This window comes from Tursiops truncatus, chromosome 3 (genome assembly GCF_011762595.2).
Source record: "Tursiops truncatus isolate mTurTru1 chromosome 3, mTurTru1.mat.Y, whole genome shotgun sequence".
In the NCBI taxonomy this organism is placed as follows: Eukaryota; Metazoa; Chordata; class Mammalia; order Artiodactyla; family Delphinidae; genus Tursiops; species Tursiops truncatus.
Genome location: NC_047036.1, coordinates 36,461,793 through 36,470,410, shown reverse-complemented (window position 1 = coordinate 36,470,410; position 8,618 = coordinate 36,461,793).

The window sequence follows — 8,618 nt, the reverse complement described above, 5'->3', positions numbered from 1 at the left end:
GGGACTATACCAGAGTGTGAATACAGGAGATAAAGATTATTGAGATGAGCTACAACAATCTAGTCCAGCAAAGAAATAAAAAAAAACACACAAGAAAGAATTTCCATACACATGAAAGTTGGACTGCAAGGTCATAAACAGTAAAAATTTCACATCATGACTAGTTGGCACATTTTAGTATTTAAATGTTTCTGGGAATACTACACAAAAACTACTCATTCTTTAAATAAAGCCCAAATGCAAGTGACCAAAACCATGTGGAATTCTAGGACATGTACCTGCCTTTTATTCATTTATCTTAATTTCATTTCTCTTAAATCTTTCAATAATTGAAATTTATCATAATTGCTGCTTGGATTTCTTAATTCCGCTAAACACTCTAATCCCCCTCTAAACACTAAGAAGACACAGAATAGCATGTATAAGAGGAACCTCATGACATTTTGCAAAACAGAAATTAAATTCAAATGATAGAAACAATCAGTTGTTACCATTTGAATTGTAAGCTGACAGTGCTGTGGCTAGACAACTAAAAGTAAGATTTGTAAACCACAATCTGAGTTTGTACATATATAAACAAAACCTCTGCTAGAAATGCCATATGTGTACCCTACATGTAATAGAGACCATAAGGAGGTATAAACAAAAAGCATTTTTGCAGTTTCTCAGTCCTCTTAGATAACTGACTCATTGGTCCTACTTCTTTTTTGACAAGAAATCTTCAAAGAAAATATCATGATTGGTTTTATTCTCCCAGGACTGACTTTCTGGTTACACTGAAGGATGTTTACTGCCAGAATGACTGTGTCCCTTGATGAAATTAAATAGTGACTCCCAGCGCCCAAGAAATGAGAGTGAGAAACATATGAATGGTGAGGTCAAATACTTTATTAGCCTATGGTCTTCCCTTTGCGACAAAGGCCAGAAGGCAGCACATAGCCTTAAATTAGGCATAGACATCAAACTGAAGGGAAGCACAGTGAATCTAAGTGCAAAAATGGTAATTGAGCCCAGTAGAATGAAAAAAGACTGAGAAGGGAATGAGCTGAAAGTGAGGAGAAACAGCAACTTGGATAAGCTGAAGTTACATGGGACCATGAACATACTATAAAACTTCAGGTGGGGAAAATGAAAAAAATAAAAAACAACAAGAGTGTAGGCAAAGAGGCAAAAAGAATTTCATTGGCGTTTACATCCAGCGCAGCAGCTACTGAGAAATATACTGCAGCACAGCAAGTACATGAAGAGAGATACTCGCATCCACACACAGGCAGAGCTGAGGCAGAAGAAAGTCTTGGGGTTATAGCTGGCTAGAGAGTCAGAACTGAGGATTGGAGTTAGAGATAAATCCTGACTTGTATTTAGGTAGCGCTCAGCCTCATCTAGAAGGACATCTTTCAGGTATGTGTTGGGGGCATGGGTAGGAGGAGGTTGGGGTGTAGGAGGCAGTTGGCAGGTAGAGAAGGAGCTGGGGGTAAAGTTTGGCCCCCAAGGAGCATCAGGCATCACAAATGGAATAAAAGAGGTTGGAGAAGAGAGCCCAGGCAAGTTTTAAAAGTCACACTCTTCTAGTTTTTATTCACATAGACACAACGACAGAGCTCCATTACCAAATTCACCTAATGGCACAGAGCAGCTTATCACAAGATGACCCATGAATCAAGAAACCATGAATCAAACGTTAATTATCCATGACAAGAGAGACTATAGGATTCATAATGCCAAGGTGGCTTTACTGAGATCCTGAATTTGCAAAGTCCCACCAGATATGAAGTTACATGAATGAATATAGCATATTACCAGGCACTCTACAGATTCTACTGAGCTATCTTTTTACTTGTATTTCTTACTTTCCTATGACTTAAAAATTATGAGAGGGCTTCCCTGGTGGCGCAGTGGTTGGGAGTCCGACTGCCGATGCAGCGGATACGGGTTTGTGCCCCGGTCTGGGAAGATTCCACATGCCGCGGAGCGGCTGGGCCCGTGAGCCATGGCCGCTGAGCCTGCGCGTCCGGAGCCTGTGCTCCGCAACGGGAGAGGCTACAACAGTGAGAGGTCCGCGTACCGCAAGAAAAAAAAAAAAAAAAAAAAAAGAGAGAAAAAAGTTAACGCTACCCTTGGGCAGTTTTAGTAGGCGGCTGAAAAAAATGTGAGTGGGGCTTAACCATGTAGTAATCAAGGATGTGGCTCAAAATATAGAGGTAGAATAAACTGAAGAGCCAAGTAGCTCTATAAATCTGTGGTTCTACTGACCACATGAGAGCACCAGTTGATATAAACAGTGCACTTTTAATCTTTTGAAGTACTTCCACATATTTTCCATATTCCATTTCATAGCCTTACAACAGTCCTGGTGTAAGTCGGGTAGGTATATCTGTTCCTTTAGCTGGAGAAATAGACTCACAGAGGATAAATGATTTATATAAGCTGGTACGTGACAGAGCCATGGTATACAAGTCTCCTGATCCCAGTCTGATATTTGTCTCCCATAGACCAGAGCTTTAGGAACTTTACTATTTACAAATCACTGGGAATCTTGAACTCTAGATTCTGATGTAGTAGGTCCAGAGTGGGTCCTAATACTGTGCACTTCTAATAAGTTCCCAGGTGATATCGATGCTGCTAGTCTGTAGTTCTACACCAGAGTGCATCTAATTCAATAATCTCTTAATTAAATGGCTGCACATCAATTGTTTTTTTTTTTTAAACAGGGATTCACTCAGTCTTCAGTTCCCTGCCAGCCCACAGAATTATTCAAACAAGCCAGTAATATCCTCCTGTGGGAAATGAGCCTTCCACCCTTTGGATCCAACACAGCCTGCCTCCCACAGCTCCTGCTTGTACACTGTTCCCGAGTGCAACTCCTCACTGGCAGTGCCTGGTATGTGGTGTCTTCCTCTGGGCTGTGAGTACAGGTGACTAATAAACTGCTGTCAATCACTGAATCAATCAGTCAGTCAGGGATTCAAGAGCCCTAGCCCAGAGGATTTAGCAGGTCTGACACAGAGCCCTGACATCGGCATTTTTTGTAAAGTTCCACATGTGACTTTGATTCATAACCATGGCTTAGAACTTTTGCACACCAAGAAGTCACAGCACCTGTAATGTACATTTTTAAAATTTAAAGTGAGTATTTTTGTTGCTTTATACTGACTCTAGTTCCATCCTAATAAGCAAGAGAACTGTTTAATATGTTTATAGAATATTGAACTTTATTTCTTTCTGATTTCTCCCTCCCATCTTTTGATCTTTTGTTTCTCTAGTTCCCAAAGTACAAAATATCATAGCACTCTATAATGTCACAAGATGTCAGTTTCACTCATTTTTGTTTAAAATAACATCACTTACAAATTTCAATCCCCATTTTCTTTGATCTTTTAAGATGTCTACGCTTCTTGGAGAATTTATTGTCAGGTGTAATCTTCATTATAAGGCACATTTTAGAGGTCTTTACAGAGATAAGGAGGAAGTGTTCAAGAAATAAAAATTGTTTCAAGAATTACATTTTGGAAGAGGAAAAAAAACTAACATCTGAATGACAAAGAGTTGGCAACCTTACTGCCACAATTAAGCTTCCCAAGTGAGCACATGGCAAAGACAGGTTGAGATAAGAGCAGGAACTGATAGAAGGCGTGAGGGATGATGTGCCACGCTGGTCTTGCATGTGGTCTTTGGAACTTTGATAATCCAGCAAGTGATCTTCCAGGTTTTACACTCTGAGGGGCAGGTTAAGAGCAGTCTAAAGATGCAGTTTTCTTTGTAAGGATGACCTTGGCTTTCAAATCGCTAAACTCAACTGTAGCCCATGTTTACTCCTCAGATTAAAGCAAACAAAGGTGGTGGCCAGAGGGTGTAGGATTCTAGAATAACAGCCCAAGGTTCTTCTCACCCCAAAACCCCCCAACCACAATCTCAATATCTTCATGTTATTGCTTTTGGGTCCTTATGAGATAATGTCCCTAGAGCAGAAATCAGTTCTCAGTTTACACTATTCTTAATGTCTGTAAGTTTTTCACAGCACAGCCTAACCAAAAGAAACATTAATAGTTCTATTTATTAAGCAGTTAGGTCCAAACAATTTTTAAGTACTTATATCCCAACAATTCCGTGACTGCTGAGCACAGCACAACTTCTCAAACCTTAGAATCAGTGGGACACTGCAACCTTCATTTTGTGTTCTGAAATGATTTTTACATGGTCCTTGCTTTTTATCACATAAAACCTAGCTTCACAAAAATATGACATGAACCAATGGAACACAGCAATCTAATGTTCAAACTGTTAATTCATGTAGGGTCCAAAATAGATTACTGTATTTCCCTTGACATTTAAAAATATTTAGTTATGTCCCTACACATCTTCTACAGCACCCTGCAATGCCTTAGCACAAAATTTGGGAATAATGGCACCCAAATTTGAAGTCCAAGACTCATATTTCCGGTCATAGCTGTTGAGACTTTTGGCCATGACTTATGGGTGAAGTCTCTTAATTACTGTAAGCTAAGCTTCAGTTTCTTCATGTTGAAATAGAAACAATTTTCAGTGTTCTAAGAGGGGACACAACCAAAAGTACTTTGTATGTAGAAATGCTAAAGATGTAGAGTGTTCTCTTAAAAGTGAGTTGGTCAAAGGTAGTGAATTTTAAACTCTTACTTTCTTGAATATAGAATCCCTTCTTCAAATAAAACATCCCTAAGATGCAAAACACACATTTTAAAAACATAGATATCCCATTGAAAAAGGCATGCTGATCATTTTCCTCAGACCCATTCCTCATCCTCTTCATGCACTGCTCTGTTTTCCAAGGGGGATAGACACGCATTATGTTTCCTAGACCTTCCTGCAAATTGGCTTCCCACTGAGCTCATCTTATAGGCTACTGGAGGGAGAATCCAAGGTATTCCCCCAACTCTGTCTCGCAGGGCATCTTCAGTAGTCCTGTTTTCAGGGCCCCATGAAAGGGCCCCTCCTGCGAAGTTCTCATTCCTATCACATGGCCTCAGCTCTCCTTCCAAATCCCCTCCAGCCCTGTGAGTAATGGTGGATTCCTGAAGTTGCCTACCTTGGAGTTGTCTCAAATTTCCTGAGTTGCTCTTCTTGCTTGTAGATAATTTTCTGTATTACATTTTCTACATCAAATTTCTTGCTGTTGGTCTTATATTCATGACTGGTCTCTGGCTGATACTAAGGTATGAACAGCCCAGAGACGATGTGCCTCTTGGCCTTAGATTTCCTGACATGGTCTTTTTCTTTTTTTTTTTAAATTTTATTGGAGTATAGTTGCTTTACAATGTTGTGTTAGTTTCTACTGTACAGCAAACTGAATCAGCTACACATATACATATATCCCCTCTTTTCTGGATTTCTTCCCATTAGATCACACAGAGCATTAAGTATAGTTCCCTGTGCTATACAGTAGGTTCTCATTAGCTACCTATTTCAAACATAGTATCAATAGTGTATATGTGTCAACCCCAATCTCCCAATTCATCCCACACTCCCTTACCCATTGGTAACCATATGTTTGTTCTCTACGTCTGTGTCCCTAATTCTGCTTTGCAAATAAGATCCTCTATACCAATATTTTTAGATTCCACATGTATGCTTTAATATATGATATTTGTTTTCCTCTTTCTGACTTACTTCACTCTGTTTGATAGTCTCTAGGTCCATCCATGTCTCTACAAATGACCCAATTTTGTTCCTTTTTATGGCTGAGTAATATTCCATTGTATATATATACCACATCTTCTTTATCCATTCATCTGTCGATGGGCATTTAGGTTGTTTCCATGTCCTGGCTACTGTAAATAGTGCTGCAATGATCATTGTGGTACATGACTCTTTTTGAATTATGGTTTTCTCTGGGTATATGCCCATAGTGGAATTGCTGGGTCATATGGTAGTTCTTACTTTTTAAGGAACCTCCATACTGTTCTCTATAGTGGCTGTATCAATTTACATTCCCACCAACAGTGCAATAGGGTTCCCTTTTCTCCACACCCTCTCCAGCATTTATTGTTTGTCGATTTTTTGATGACGGTCATTCTGACCGGTTTCAGGTGATACCTCATTGCAGTTTTGATTTGCATTTCTCTAATGATTAGTGATGCTGAGCATCCTTTCATGTGTTTGTTGACAATCTGTATATCTTCTTTGGAGAAATGTCTATTTAGCTCTTCTGCCCATTTTTGGATTGGATTGTTTGCTTTTTTTGATTTTGAGCTGCATGTGCTGTTTGTGTATCTTGGAGATTAATCCTTTGTCAGTTGCTTCATTTGCAAATATTTTCTCCCATTCTGAGGGTTGTCTTTTTGTCTTGTTTATGGTTTCCTTTGCTGTGCAGAAGCTTTTAAGTTTCATTAGGTCACATTGGTTTATTTTTGTTTTTATTCTCATTACTCTAGGACGTGGGTTAAAAAAGATCTTGGTGTGATTTATGTCAAAGAGTGTTCTGCCTATGTTTTCCTCTAAGAGTTTTATGGTGTCTGGCCTTACATTTATGTCTTTAATCCATTTTGAGTTTATTTTTTGTATGGTGTTAGGGAGTGTTCTAATTTCATTCTTTTATATGTAGCTGTCCAGTTTTCCCAGCACCACTTGAAGAGGCTGTCTTTGCTTCATTATATATTCTGGCCTCCTTTGTCATAGATTAGGTGACCATACGTGCGTGGGTTTATCTCCAGGCTTTCCATCCTGTTCCATTGATCTATATTTCTGTTTTTGTGCCTGTACCATACTGTCTTAATTACTGTAACCCTGTAGTATAGTCTCAAGTCAGGGACCCTGATTCCTCCAGCTCCATTTTTTTTTTTTTTCTCAAGACTGCTTTTGCTATTTGAGGTCTTTTGTGTTTCCATACAAATTGTAAAATTTTTTGTTCTAGTCCTGTGAAAATGCCATTTGTAATTTGATTGGCATTGAATCTGTAGATTGCTTTGGGTAGTACAGTCATTTTCACAATATTGATTCTTCCAATCCAAGGACATGGTATATCTCTCCATCTGTCTGTGTCATCTTTGATGTCTTTCATCAGTATCTTATAGTTTTCTTCGTACAGGTCTTTTGCTTCCTTAAAAGGACCAAACACCACGATCAACTGGGATTTATCCCAGGGAGGCAAGGATTCTTCAATATATGCAAATCAAACAATGTGATACACCATATTAACAAATTGAAAAATAAAAACCATATGATCATCTCAATAAATGCAGAAAAAACTTCTGACCAAATCCAACACCCATTTATGATAAAAACTCTCCAGAAAGTGGGCATAGAGGGAACCTACCTCAACATAATAAAGGCTATATATGACAAACCCACAGCAAACATTATTCTCAATGGTGAAAAACCAAAAGCATTTCCTCTAAAATCAAGAAAACAAGAATGCCCAGTCTTGCCACTATTATTCAACATAGTTTTGCAAGTCCTAGCCATGGCAATCAGAGAAGAAAAAGAAATAAAAGGAATCCAAACAGGCAAAAAAGAAGTAAAACTGTCACTGTTTGCAGATGACATGATACTATACATAGAAAATCCTAAAGATGCCACCAGAAAACTGCTAAAGCTAATAAATGAATTTAGTAAAGTTGCAGGATACAAAATTAATACACAGAAATCTCTTGCATTCCTGTACACTAACAACAAAAGATCAGAAAGAGAAATTAAGGAAACAAGCCCATTTACCACTGCAAAAAATAAAATAAAATAAGATAACTAGGAATAAACCTACCTAAGGAGGCAACTGACATGGTCTTCTTCAGGCACATCTGAAAAACACCGTAAGGCTCATTCCTTACTCTATCACTAAACAGCTGTGTAATCTTGGCCAAGCCATGGAACATCTCTGAGCCCCACTCCTCACTCTGTAAGGATCATACTATCTTGACTTTTTATAGTAAATGAAAAATATTTGGGAATGATTTAAAATGTGAGACTGACCTTTTATTACATCCCTAGACTTTGTGTATTTGGATGAAGGGTTTATATTTAAATATAAAAATGGTGTTGATTTCCCAGGAACCCCCAAAATATACCTTGTCTTCTCCCCCATAACCTAAACCTAGCTTTGAAGGAAATTCTGAACTATTCTTTTAAACAGTAAGATTGAATAAGGATTAATGGACTTCCATCAACTGTAGCAAATTATAACAGATCTTGGCTACAGCTACTGATTCATGTTACTATTCTGATCTTAGTGTTTATGCCCAAAAACCCACACTGGTATTGTGCTCATTCCTTCTTGTACTGTGGTTTCAGCACTTCCAGAGTGCTTTTAGGCATTCCTAATGCAAATTTTAGGTTCATGTACTTAGACATAATTACCTTTGGTTGCAAGGAGGATGCATACATGACAGAGGATAGAATTAGACAATTATGGTTTGAGAATTGCTGCTCCAAATAGAAGAGTTGAATTGTATATGTTTGTAAATAATTGTGGCTTAGTGTGTATTGTAGGCTTTGTTTTTCCTCAAAAAAAAAAAATTTCTTAAGTTTCACATTCTGGGGGTTTCCCTGGTGGTGCAGTGGTTCAGAATCTGCCTGCCAATGCAGGGGACACGGGTTTGAGCCCTTGTCCGGGAAGATCCCATATGCCGCGGAGCAGCTAAGCCCATGTG